Source organism: Megalobrama amblycephala, linkage group LG8, assembly GCF_018812025.1.
Source record: "Megalobrama amblycephala isolate DHTTF-2021 linkage group LG8, ASM1881202v1, whole genome shotgun sequence".
In the NCBI taxonomy this organism is placed as follows: domain Eukaryota; kingdom Metazoa; phylum Chordata; class Actinopteri; order Cypriniformes; family Xenocyprididae; genus Megalobrama; species Megalobrama amblycephala.
The window spans coordinates 18210281-18224123 of record NC_063051.1 but is presented as its reverse complement, the minus strand read 5'-3'; the positions used below and the strand labels follow the sequence as shown (position 1 = coordinate 18224123).

At 35.2% G+C, this 13843-nt stretch overlaps 1 protein-coding gene across 17 annotated transcripts in view; it reads right to left on the bottom strand.

The window, feature by feature from the left end:
* Nucleotides 1–13843, bottom strand: part of dlg1a (discs large MAGUK scaffold protein 1a) — a 144193-nt gene that overhangs the window by 121332 nt on the left and 9018 nt on the right. The window lies entirely within an intron of this gene.

Here is a 13843-nt window from a genome sequence, read left to right as displayed (position 1 = left end):
TACATCAGATGCGACCATTGTCGCATCACGCCACACCGCAACAGCTAAAAGCTATCAACACTGAATGCGACAAAATGACCATTGCAAAGCACTTGGACTACGTCAGAAATAGAACGGGAATCAGTTTACTGTCAGGAATATGATGTGTCACATTGCATCGCGCTGCATCCAGTGTAGACAGCATCACTAATTACAATGGGTTCTATTGTCTTTTGACGCTTTACACCGCTTGCATCCAGTGTAGACACTGTGTTACAGTTGTGAATCAGGCTAAGGTAAGCAGATAGTTTTGAACACTGGCTGGTTATGTACTTGCTCAACAATTGTTTTTGGATCATTTTTAACCAAAAAAAAAAAAAAAAAAAAAGTTATGGACTGCAGCTTTAAAGTTTTAGTTATTTTGTTGTGTCATTTGTATTCATTTGTTTTTTTTTTTTTTTTTTGGTCTATAGCAGAGGTCGGCAATTAAAGTTTGGCATCGGGCCAAAACAATTTTCACCACTAGATGGCGGGCAAGAACATAGTCAAAGGATAATTTGAATTAATTAATAAAAAATGCAACTAGAATTGCCTGTAACAGATAGTTACAGTGTCTTCTGTAACTGGTATTGAGCTGCTACTCTGTGTTAAATCCTGTAATAGGACAGTCATTAACAGTAAGCCACATTTGTGTCCAGAATTTACACTGGATAAATTAATAAAGTGGAGTAGTGACCTGGCAAGTATCTTCATTCACCAACTTGAATAAGCCCATTAATGGCATGTTTGAGTCATGCTCTTAACGAACTATGTTTTATTTCCTCTTTCCGTATTGTGAATAATAAATGTGTATCATTTTAATTTGCTTGTTACACAATGGAGCCTAACTTATTGAAATAATTATTTGACGTAGCCTACTTTTAAACTTAGAAATATTCATTGGCATCCCCACGCACTAAACAGATTTTTTTTTAATTGTTTGCCTGTTTGTCAGTGTAGACAGCTTTTAGCTGTTGCGGAACACGAAAAAAGTTGAGTCTGGCGTAGACACGGTGATCATATTAGACGGCACCACAAGACGAAGATCTATTTCAGAACCAGCCGCTATCAAAATAACATGGCTACGGGCGCGGGCCAGATATTATTGCTGGCGGGACAGTTTTGGCCCGTGGGCCGCCTATTGCCGACCACTGGTCTATAGTTATGTTTTAGTATAATGGCTGTAATAAAATAGCTTTCAGCTAATGTTTATTTTAAAAAAAAAAAGCAATACTCATGGTATGACAAAAAAAAAAAAAACAGCTCAAAGCGTAAAATAAAATAAAAGTTTGTTTATTCATTATTTGTTTGTGAAGTGACCTTCAACGGTAGGAAATTTGCTTAATATATATATAAAACCTGCTATTTTAAATAAAACACTATATTCAAAGAGGAGCTAATAAAGAATTTCAGTGTGTCAATCTGACTGGTCATTTCAGCTACAGTTGTAAGAGCTGAAAAATAAATTCTGAATGGCTGCACATAATGCTCCTCCTGGCAGAATCAATGCCCTGGCTGGGTACATTACTCACTGACTCAAAGGAAACCAGAGCATCTGGACTGGAGATCACCGCAGGGATCTGTTTAACCTGACCTGGTTGAGCAAAAAGGACACAGAAATGAATATAACTCTAAGTAGATCCTGGCATCTCAGTGACCAAGCTATATTACGTTATAAATGTTACATAACAGGATGGTCCATTTTTTGAGGTACACTGCCATTCAGAAGTTTGGAGTTATGTCTAGGTAATTGTTTTTGCTTGCTTTGTTTGTTTGTTTTTTCAGTTGTTTGTCTCTTACATAGGGATGGGTATCGTTAAGGTTTTAACGGTATTACTACTCTTACCGATACTGCTTATCGATCCGGTACTTTAACGGTATTCTTATCGGTACTTTTTGTTATATATATATATTATATATATATATATATATATATATATATATATATATATATATATATATATATATATATATATATATATATATATATATATATAAAGAGCTGAATTAACTTTGCTTTATATTATATAGTGTCTGGCATTTTTGGTGTTTTATATAAGATACAGTAAGAACATGAACAAAGAGACAAACTGACAAATACAATAAAACAAAGACACAAATGAAATAAAGTACTTTCATTTGTTCTTGTGTTCATGTAAGTAATAGGCCTAGCCTATAAAAGAAATCCAAGTAAAGTAACCAAATGTAAAATAACACTGAATGGTTTTCACAGTATAAATTAATATATTAAATCTTATTAAAGCTAACTATATTCAGAAGAAGTGCTGTGAGTGGTTTTCTCTTTGCATTTTGTTGTTTGATTAACACTGATGGCACAATCGTCATGACTGCTGTCACTTTAAGAAAATAGATCTATTAACACACATCAGATTTTCTCCCAGCTGTTCATGTACACTTACGATATAAACGGCATTTAAGTAGCTAAACACGCTCCAATCCGGTCATTTTAACACATTTTTGTGTGTATTTGATCGTTTGGACGTGCACCTGAAGCTCAACGTGTAATTTGTTTGTCTATTTGCGATCCGTTTTGAAGTGCGCGCCGCAATTCAGCCTGAGGAACAGCGTCTCTTGCGCGGATTATTGTTCTTCGACGTTTTAAACGTTGATAATAATGATCAAACCTTTACTGCAGTTTAGCAACAGTAAAGACTGCATTTTACAACAAGCACCGATTGTGCCGATTCTGATGTTAAGTTTGAGTTTAGGGAGGAACGAACGCGCGCAGCTGTGAATAGAATAAAGGGGTGGTAGACGAAACGCGGCTAGTTTTTAATAGTTTTACCTCTGATATGTTCTTTATGATCCTTAGAAGCCAAAATCGAAATCAAAAATAAAACTAGCTTAATATCAAAGCACAGGCCTAAAGTGTAAGCAGACGTTTAGTTGTTTAGTTCTCTCCTCCATCGTCACCATTAAACAGGCTTTCATGTGAGCGGCTGCGCGCGCTGTAGCTCCTCTGCGTGAGCGCGATCTCTCGTCTTGCGAAAGCAAAAATGCATCATAGACAAATGTCCTAATATTATTGCATATAGAAACAGCTGGCGACTCTGGATAGATTTAATCTGCAAGATAATGTCTATATAGCAATAATAAATGCACGTGTATTTTCTTCATAATTTATCCAGTACCGATAGCAGAACCGTTAACGTCAGAGCTTATCGATACACCGGTCTTTCAAAATTTAGCCCCGGGGTCAATTTAATACCGGGTTTCGGTACCCATCCCTACTCTTACACTTACCAATACTGCATTTATTTGATCAAAAATACAGTAAAAACAGCAACATTGTGAAATATTAATTTAAAATTATTGTTTTAAATTTTAATATACAGTACAGTCCAAAAGTTTGGAACCACTAAGATTTTTAATGTTTTTAAAAGAAGTTTCGTCTGCTCACCAAGGCTACATTTATTTAATTAAAAATACAGTAAAAAAAACAGTAATATTGTGAAATATTACTACAATTTAAAATAACTGTTTTCTATTTGAATATATTTCACAAAGTAATTTATTCCTGTGATGCAAAGCTGAATTTTCAGCATCATTACTCCAGTCTTCAGTGTCACATGATCCTTCAGAAATCATTCTAATATGCTGATTTGCTGCTATTTTAAATTGTAATAATATTTCACAATATTACTGTTTTTACTGTATTACTGTAATTAAATAAATGTAGCCTTGGTGAGCAGACGAAACTTTTTAAAAACATTACAAATCTTAGTGGTTCCAAACTTTTGGACTGTACTGTATATTAAAATGTAATTTATTGTGAAGGCAAAGCTGAATTTTCAGAAGCCATTACTCCAGAAGTCTTCACTGTCACATGATTCCTCAAAAATCATTCCAATATTCTGATTTGGTCCTCAAGAAACATTTCTTTATTATTATCAATATTGAAACCACTTGTGCTGCTTAATATTTTAGTGGAAACCATTATTTTTTTTTACTAAGCCCAAACTTTTGAACACCACAACAGGTTTCCCTCAACACTCAATCCACCCTTTCTACTAATCTCTCGTCTTCCATCACAAACATGTAGTGCTGCCCCAAACATACAGCATTGTGATATAAAATTCTCCATGCCGTGTAACATATACTCACATATTCAGTTATGTAAATCAGTCTTGGCACAGTACATCACCAGTGTTGCCAAGTTTCACTAAAGAAATAAGCGACCTGGTCTGGAAAAGCAAGCACAAAATAAGGGACCCCTTGATTTTGGAGGTCGCCAACTGGTGTGCCATCAATTGACGGATGCATAAACCAACAGATAAATGCTTTCACTCACGCAATCAAGTGGGCAAATAAAGCAATCAGTGAACAGAAGTGGTGCATTTCTGAAAACAAGCCCAGAGTCGCATATAAGTAGACTTGGCAACACTGTATATCACCTATGTGCAGCTGTATTTCAGGAGATTTTGTGTGAAGTCCCCTGAGAGTGACTTCAAGGACTGTGGTGATGCTTAAAATATGCAATGCACAATGGCCAGCAGCATAAAACAAGCTGACAGTCTTACTCTACATACTTACACACTGACAGGTAATTTATTCCTCTCAGGGTCACACTCAGGGGTGGGCAGCTGCCTCCAGCTCCACCGCAGGTGTCTCATTAGATTGCCTGTGCTGCCCTGTCAACTCCACTGGAGTACAGCAACAGCCAGACTACACAGTTCTGTGTCTTTTTCCTGTCACTAGTCCAGCCAAGTACGAATTTCATCTGGATATGACTTGTTCTTGCTTTAGGTGTAATATAATCTGATTGATTGCACCAAGCCCCAGCTTAACATTTAAATGGATATGGCATAAGGAATCACATTTTCATTTTTACATGTACTATAAAAAACACAGTAGGTTTTATATCTAAAACAAAACATTTCACTGCAAAAAGAGCATTTTTTTGAAACTCATTTCAAAAACTTCAACTTTATCCATTGTGGTGGACATTTCCATCAACCATACTCATATAAAAGGTGAGCAGTGAGTGATGCCGAGAGATGAAATGAAATTAGCCAATCATAATCAAGAGGATGATGACTGATTAGTCTTAAAGACAGAGCACCAAAAAAAACAACAACAAAAAAACACTTGTATTCAGCATTCACAGTGATGACAATAAATTATTGAATACATTTTATAGAAAATTGAAAAGAATAGCACTGTATAGAAAATTGAAAAGAATAGCACTGTCCACATAAAGATAACGAGAGAGAAACAACATCATTGGGATCACTTTCAGAACGATATTTCCAGCAGTTGAATGACAAAACACTGACAGCCAATCAGAATCCATTCTAATTTAAAGGATTAGATCACTTTCAAATTAAAATTTCCTGATAATTTACTCACCCCCATGTCATCCAAGATGTCCATGTCCTTCTCTCTTCAGTCGAAAAGAAATTAAGGTTTTTGATGAAAACATTTCAAGATTTTTCTCCATATAGTGGACTTCAATGGCCTCCAAATGGTTGAAGGTCAAAATTACAGTTTCAGTGCAGCTTCAAAGCTTTCTACGTGATGCCAGACGAGGAATAAGGGTCTTATCTAGAGAAACCATCACTCATTTTCTAAAAAAAAATTATATACGTTTTAACCACAAATGCTCATCTTGAACTCTTCTTTTTCTTCTCTATTATAATTCCAGCAGTGTAGACACTGCCAAGTGTATTACTGCCCTCCACAGGTCAAAGTTTGAACTAAATTGTTATATACTTGCACTAGCATATTGTATATGACAATTTAGTTCAAACTTTAACCTTAGGAGGGCAGTAATACACTTAGCAGTGTCCACACTGTCGGAACTCTAATAAAGAAGAAGCGAGCTAGTTCAAGATGAGCATTTGTGGTTAAAACGTATAAAATAATTTTTTTTTTTAGAAAATGAGCTATGGTTTCTCTAGATAAGACCCTTATTCCTCGTCTGGCATCACATAGAACGCTTTGAAGCTGCAATGAAACTGTAATTTTGACCTTCAACCGTTTGGGTTCCATTGAAGTCCACTATATGGAGAAAAATCCTGGAATGTTCATCAAAAACCTTAATTTCTTTTCGACTGAAGAGAGAAGGACATGGTCATCTTGGATGACATGGGGGTGAGTAAATTTTCAGGAAATTTTAATTTGAAAGTGAACTAATCCTTTAAGGGCTCGCACATTTAAAAATGGCAGACGACATTGCAGAGAAGTTTATCGCCGAGGTCCAGAAAAAGCCACCACTGTTTGATAAGTCAAACCCCCTTTTAAAGGATACTTTAAAGAAAATAGATACATGGAAAACAATCGGCCATGCCCTCGGAATAATTGGTGAGAAGTATTAACGATGAGATCATTTTTCCAGGCTAGCAAACAGTGTAAAAAAAAAAAAAAAAAAAAAAAAAAAAAAAAAAAATTTACCTCAGGTATCCTACGCTAGTTTCGGCAACATTTCCTTGCTTCCTTTGAAGTTACAGTGAAAAAGACTGCTAAATTCGTCAGCTAAATTCAATGTTAGATTAGATTGACTGCACTAGCTATTCACTCGAAACTTAGCACGCTGAGGACATCTGCTGGCTAAAGCCATGTAAACGCAACCAGAACAGCAAAAACATGTAATACGCACTTTGAAACCGCAGCGCGTGAGCTTAGAATAAACAGACCATTTCATTCGTTGGTGTGGACACAAATATAGTTATCGTTCTAGTTATCTTTCTTGGTGTGAACTGGCCTTTACTCTCTGTGCTTTGTATCTTATTGCAGCCAAATTCCCAAAAAAGCGGTTCTGCTATAAAATCTTGATTTATAATTGAGACATTGTCTGACAAAATCACTCTAGACATATAAGTTGGCAGTGCTTCAAACAAAAATATGTACAAAAACGGTGTAAAAAAGAAGATTTGTGTAGTGTTTAGGCTAAGCTAACAAGCTAATCAGTATGCTGAGCTAGTAAGCTTATGTAACATCTTGTAAAATAGTTAAAATGGTTAAAATAACAGTTTGAATGACAAAATGATTACTAGTCAGACACTGAAGAGTACTCATTTAAAGTGATTTCTGACATTATAATCATTTTGGGATCAACGGTTGGACTATTCATTTGGACTGTTCATAACAACAGGTATGCATTTATACTATATACCTCAATACTTAAAGAATCCACTTCACCTATGGTCATCTTCACAGAATTCAGTACATACACTAACGTTCTAAAGTTTGGAGTCTATAAGATTTCATAAATGTTCCTGAAAAACAATAAAAGCATTTATTAAAAAAAAAAAAAAAAAAATTCTAATATGCTGATTTGGTGATTAAGAATTGTACTTCTAATATTTTTGGTGGAAAATGTGATAATTTTTTCAGGATTCTTTGAATAGAAAGTTCAAAAGAACAGCATTTATTTGAAATAATAACAGTAACAATGAAAAAGTCTTTACTATCAATTCTCATACTATCAAATGATCAATTTAATGCATTCTTATTGAATAAAAGTATTCCTTTAAAAAAAAAAAAATTATATATATATATATATATATATATATATATATATATATATATATATATATATCCGACCCCAAACCTTTGAACGATAGTGTACAATACCGTAATTCAGATGCAGCTTCTGTTTGGCGGAGGTTTAATGGCGAAGTGTTTGACCATCTCTGTACGTCTACTATGTTTGTGGAAATAGTGTTCCACAAGAGCAACAAATAGTGTTTCCTCGGTCCAAATTTAAACAGACAGCCAACAGCATGATAGTCAAGACATAACAGCTGGGGGTCTCACTGCACCAGACCGGATCCCCACACGTCACCCACTCGGCAAGCTCGCCAGTGTACATGAAAGACAGAGAGAGAAAGAGAGAGAGCCAGAATGGGGACACAGAGTACCGCATGTAGAGAGATGTAGTCGGAGCGCAAAGGCCAGGTGATTACCCTTCAAACCACTGCGCAGCCAAAACACAAATATCAAGAGAAATCATAAATAAATAAATTCAAAAAGCTGAAAAATTAGATATAATTTTTTAGCTACAGCATTCAGCACTAATGTGTGTATGTGGGGGCAGCGAGTAATCCTGTGGAAGTGAATGGGAAGTGACTCATTAAGCGTGGAAGTGTGAGTGCAGAACTCGGCCAGAGCGGCCGCCGGCTCCCACCTGCAGCTCTAGACACCGACACACGCACATCACCTCGTTGACCTCTGCGACCCCTGCTGACATCACCACAGCAGTACAACCACACTGTATAAAATCTCAGCACAGCGACAGTCGTTCAACCACAACAAACCATTGCCAAATTTTCATATTCAGGACAGGACACACAAGATGCTTCATACATTTTTCAGGTGATATAGCATTAGTTATGATAATAGGATAATCTTTAACATTTAAATAATTTCAGAATGGGCTTGTTTGTTTGAGAATGCAAATGCCCAACATATAAGAATGTCAGTTTGTGCTATATATTTTCAGCTGACAGCCTTTCCTGCAGAAAGAAACAGGCTGTGAGAGGCAGGACTCGTGTAAAACCTCTGATCATACTTCTAACGAGACCTACATTCAGAAGAACGAGACACACAGCTTGAAAACTGGAACAAACAGCAACATCACCTCCTCCTCATGGTGCCACTTACCAAAATTTCCTGAGATACAATTAGATACAATTCTCGACAATAAGATTTGTGCAATAGTTGCTAATATTAGTCCATTACTATATTTGAAATGGACCCCAAAAAATATGAATGTCCAAAGAGTCTTTAAATCTCTTCATTTCACATTAACAATATACAGTACACAACATCCACATTTACATGGACAAAACAAATATACAAAACAGGATAACCAAGCAATATTTCTCTCTATAAATGCACTGAAAGACAAACAACAGCAGCATGACACATGAGCAATTATTTTAAAAGCAAGATACTTTACATTCTGTCCCTCATCTGAATCCTCCATTTAGTCAGGGATGTCCTCTCCAGTCTTCACAGAATGACACCACGCAATGACCTCAAGTAAAGCAACTGCTCATTAACACTTCCACAGCTTATTCTTGTAGCTACTCTAGTGTATTTCAGCTGACCAAGATAAAGATCAAATTCTCTTACAGTCAAAAATAGGTCTTTCCAAAGACAATTAAGGGATAAATGCTAAGCTACTTAGAGCTTAAAAGGTAAGCCAAGGCTGAAACTTTTACTCTAAAAACTTCTAGGAACTCTAATAAAATATATAACTCAAAAACTGTAACTCCGCACATGCATTTAATTTTGATCAAAAAGTCCTGTTTAATTATTCTAAACAGGTGTAATATACAAGTTAAGAAAGGTTGTGTCAACAGCACACTAAAGACCACCTAAGTAGCTCTGGAAGACCACTAAGAACATACTAAATGAACAAATCTCTGAACACACATCCTAAATTATTAAAGTTAATTCATCACAGCTTGACTGAAATCTTAAAAAAGGTTCCAGAGAAATTCCAAGCTTATGCTCTTGAGGTGGTAGGATATTGACTGAAAATTCAGAACACATCTGCTAAACACAATCCTGAAAAGAACACAAATGAACCCAGCCAGAGTCCTGAGAAAGAAATCCCAAGACAATGTGAGTTTTGATGGTTATCCATAATGATTACATTTATGCAGGTCCACAACTATTGCAGGAATTTGTTCAGTAAATACACATTAGCTAAAAAAAAAAAAAAAATAGAATAGAATAAGTAGTATGTCTACTTGTTTTTTGGATTACTATGTAAACATATTCTAACTGAAAACTCCCTCTCCAGACCACCCAAACTCATGCTTTGAACAAGTAGTTGATCAATATGGATTATTAGCTGATGCCAATGATATCTTAGAAACCAATATAAAGCCAATATATATGATATATTTAGTCTAAAAGATAGTAAATAACATGCTGCAATTACATTTATTCGTTTTACATAATGTTTACTAAATCAGAAATTAATCATTTAAAAATTAATCTATGAAATATTTTAAACAAAAAAAAAACTAAAATAAACAGAACTTCTGTAATCTTATAGTATTTTCACAAAGAAAGTTAAAACATGAATAAAAAAAAAGGAATATTCACATTTTATCAAAAAGACCAACTAAAGCTAATTTTACTTTACAGTACATTGAATATGACACTCTTAGAAAACAGGTTCAGTGGGGTATTATAAAGATCCTAAGGTTCTTAACTCAATTTTAAAGAATACTTTATGCCAAAAAGGTTCTATATAAGGATAAATGTCTTATATGACTGGATAATACTTTCGTGTTTAACTGGTTGCTTCAAGTTTTCTAGTGATAAAGTATGTTTACCAGCTGCCTAATTCATAAAATTTGGTTAAAATTAAAAATGAATTAATACTAAATTAATTAAAACTAAATCCATTAAAAGGGGACCTATTATGCAAAATTCACTTTTGCATGGTGTTTGGACACAAATGTGTGTTGGCAGTGTGTACACAACCACCCTATAATGATAAAAATCAAAACACTCCGTTTTTTAATCCCCATAAATCATAAGCAGTGTCTCAGAACAAGCCGTTTACAGATCCCTGGCAGTGTGACGTCACATTAGCCACAGGCCCCACCCACAAATGTTGACAGACACTGAAGTTTTAACATAGAACCGCCCTGAGTGAGTTCACAGTGAGTTGTACACAGTCCGCCATTGCTGCACTGACGAGAACGTCTCCCAAAAGTTTTTTTTCTTTTTTTTTCTTTTTTTTCTTTTTTTAAAAAGGTGTTCTGTAGCTGGATGGATTAATCCACATAGCTCTCTCAATTTTTTACTCCCAAAATCTGAGCCGCTGAAGACGAGGTGGATTAATTGTGTTTTCGAAGAAAATGCACCCTCAACTCTACCAAAATTCATTTATGTCTGCGTGAATCATTTCACACCGGACTGCATTGTGACTGTCAATACAAAGGGATAATACAAAACAGAGGTTGTGCTAAAAAGTTATTACTCAAGGATAGAGCAGTACAAACTGTTCATGATCCAGCTTACAGTCTCCAGAGTGATACTGGATATGGCAGTAATGAAGGTGAGAGCACTTTATTACAGTTCATCGGAGTTGATTTACAGACATAAAGTTTACCAGTTTATTAAGCCACACCCAAAAAGGCATAAGGTCTTTATATATTTGTTTACTGTTAGTTGTAACCAGTGTTTCTGTGTACTTCGCTACGTATGTTGATGATAGTGCAAGGGAGAGAGAGAGAGAGTTTATGGATAATATTTTAATGCACACTTGAACTGTGTTTTATTAAGCTCTTACAGTGATTTTCTAGAGTGAAAACGGACGCTTCATATTTGTGAAGTACAATAAACGTTATAAAACTCATCGGTAAACAGGCTTGTACTAATATAGTGGATAAAAACAAGACGACAATATAAGTTATAACCATAATTAAACTAAACTAAACTATACCTGTTCTATCTCCATGCAGCATATATTTGCAGTTTCTGTCATTATAGTGCGTCCTGACTGACTCCTGACAGGGCAGAACGAGCCCTCTTAGCCCCCTTAGGGCTGCACTCGATTGCAATGTCTGAGGTAAACCACGCCCTCCTCATTACCCTACGGACAAAGAAATGTAAAAACATAAATGCAGAAACAAAGAAATGTAGAAATAAAGAAATGTAGAAATGAACAAATAAAAATCAAAATGAATATATAAATAAATAAATAAAAAAATGGAAAAAATAAATATATACATAAATAAGGAAATAAATGTATAAATAATTATTTCTTTTTGTTTTTTTTGCTTTTCTATGTATATTTATTTATATATGCCTATTTATTTAATTATTTAGGCTTTTTTATATTTCTTTGTATATTTATTTATTTATTTTTAATTTTGGCAGACTTGGGATTCCATATTTATACACCACTGAAAATATAGATATGTGTATTACTTAAAGTCTTGAAAATAAAAGGTTCTTTATTGGCGTCAATGATTCAATGAACAACCTTTAACATCCATGGAACATCCTTGAACATCCATGGTTCTTTATAGTGGAAAAAGGTTCCTTAGATTATTCAAATGTTCTTCAAAGTAAGAAAAAATGTTCTTATAAGAAACAAGGAACCCAAAATGGTTCTTATATGGCATCACTGTGAAAACCACCTTTTGGAACCTTTTTTCAAAAGACGACATCAGGTTTTTTCTCCCACCTCCAATGGAAAAAAATCTTGGGGCAAAATACCTAATATTTTAGTTAAAGTCCAGAGTCAAGTGAAGGGAGAACAATGGTCACACAGAACACTATGTTTTGGTGCAAGACACCTTGACTGACATTATAAATAGTGGAAGGAATGATGAAAAGTATAAATTATTGCCCCTTTAAATAAGCAGCAGCACCTGAAAAGAAAAGCTAATTGACTGTATCTATTTGAGATTGAAATCAGGACCACCTGACATATTTTAAGTGTAGTCACAACCACACACATCCAGTCACATAAAACTGACAGTGTGCCACTCTCTGCAAACCATGCTTATTGTCTTCAAAAGAGAAGTTCTTGAAAAGGGCAAACCACTCAGTAAAAAGCAAACCAATAAAAGGAGACTAAAATACATACTAAAAACACTTACACTGCACACAGTATGACATTCTTGTTAAAAAAAACATGCATGTGCAAGACCATGCACTAGATTTTAAATGTCATTTATCTAGAAAAAAAACTCTCGCCTCAATTAAGAAATAAGCAAAATGATCAAATCTCAAATTCAACTCATAACTTCCATGGTAAATAAATACCGGAAATCCATCACTGGACATTTGCCTTTGGAAGTTCAAGCATGCTAGACTTTAAAGGAGAGCCCTGGGTGATCTGCCCTCAGGTAGAGAGTTGGTCATGGCTGTGCATTTGCAGCAGCACAGATGTTACGCTTTTGTCACTCCAGACAAATATAAAACACTCCAGATAGGAAAAAGCATCTCTAAAGCAGCACATTATATAACCCTAGCATATTTAAAGTGCATGTCTGTAAGTGTTCAGACATTGCAAGTGTTCGGTGCTCAGCAAACGTCCTCTTTACTTGCAAACCTGCGATAACTTTTGAATTCTAGAGGTGCAGGTGTGCGCTTAACACGCTTAGCCAGTTAAATTCTGGTAATGGACAAAACCAGTAGATTATGATCTCATTATGCTAATTTCTTTCAGTAATTCCCGATGCTTGGGTTTTTAAAACACTTCAGCATTCTGTTATGATGATGAGTGATAATGATGAAAACAGATTGACCTTTCAAACACCCTCAAGAGTACTCTGATCACATTTAAGAACACCCTGAAAAGAACCTAATCACAGTTCTAGAGCGACACATTTGTACCACTGAAATGGGAGCCCCAAGTCTCTAAATGTTGTTTATATAAATAAATAGCCATCTTTGCCTGGAAGGCCAGAAAGAAATATGGTTCTGTATATACAGCAGCACAAAGAAACACACTGAATAATGTCTGTATCAACAAGTAACTGAAGATAATCCCCATCTCGAACACATTAGCCTCAAGTAAAGCCTGCAGTGAGAAAATAATAGTAAAAATCAAGACTTCGTAATGCATCTTTAATGATTCAATTTTTACATTCTAATTTCTAATCCAAATCGTCAGGCAGCTCCAGCTGATTTCATGCTCTCAGATGTGCAGCCAAAAAATATGGTCTAGTTTTTTTTCCCAGTTCTTTCTCCTCCATGCAATCACTCAAAAAGGAGTTTTGATTTTCTCTGAAACCACACCAACATTTTTTTCTCAATCTGAGAGAGGCTGACAGCCGTAACACTAGTGATTGACAGCAAAGCATGCATCTCATGCTTGTCA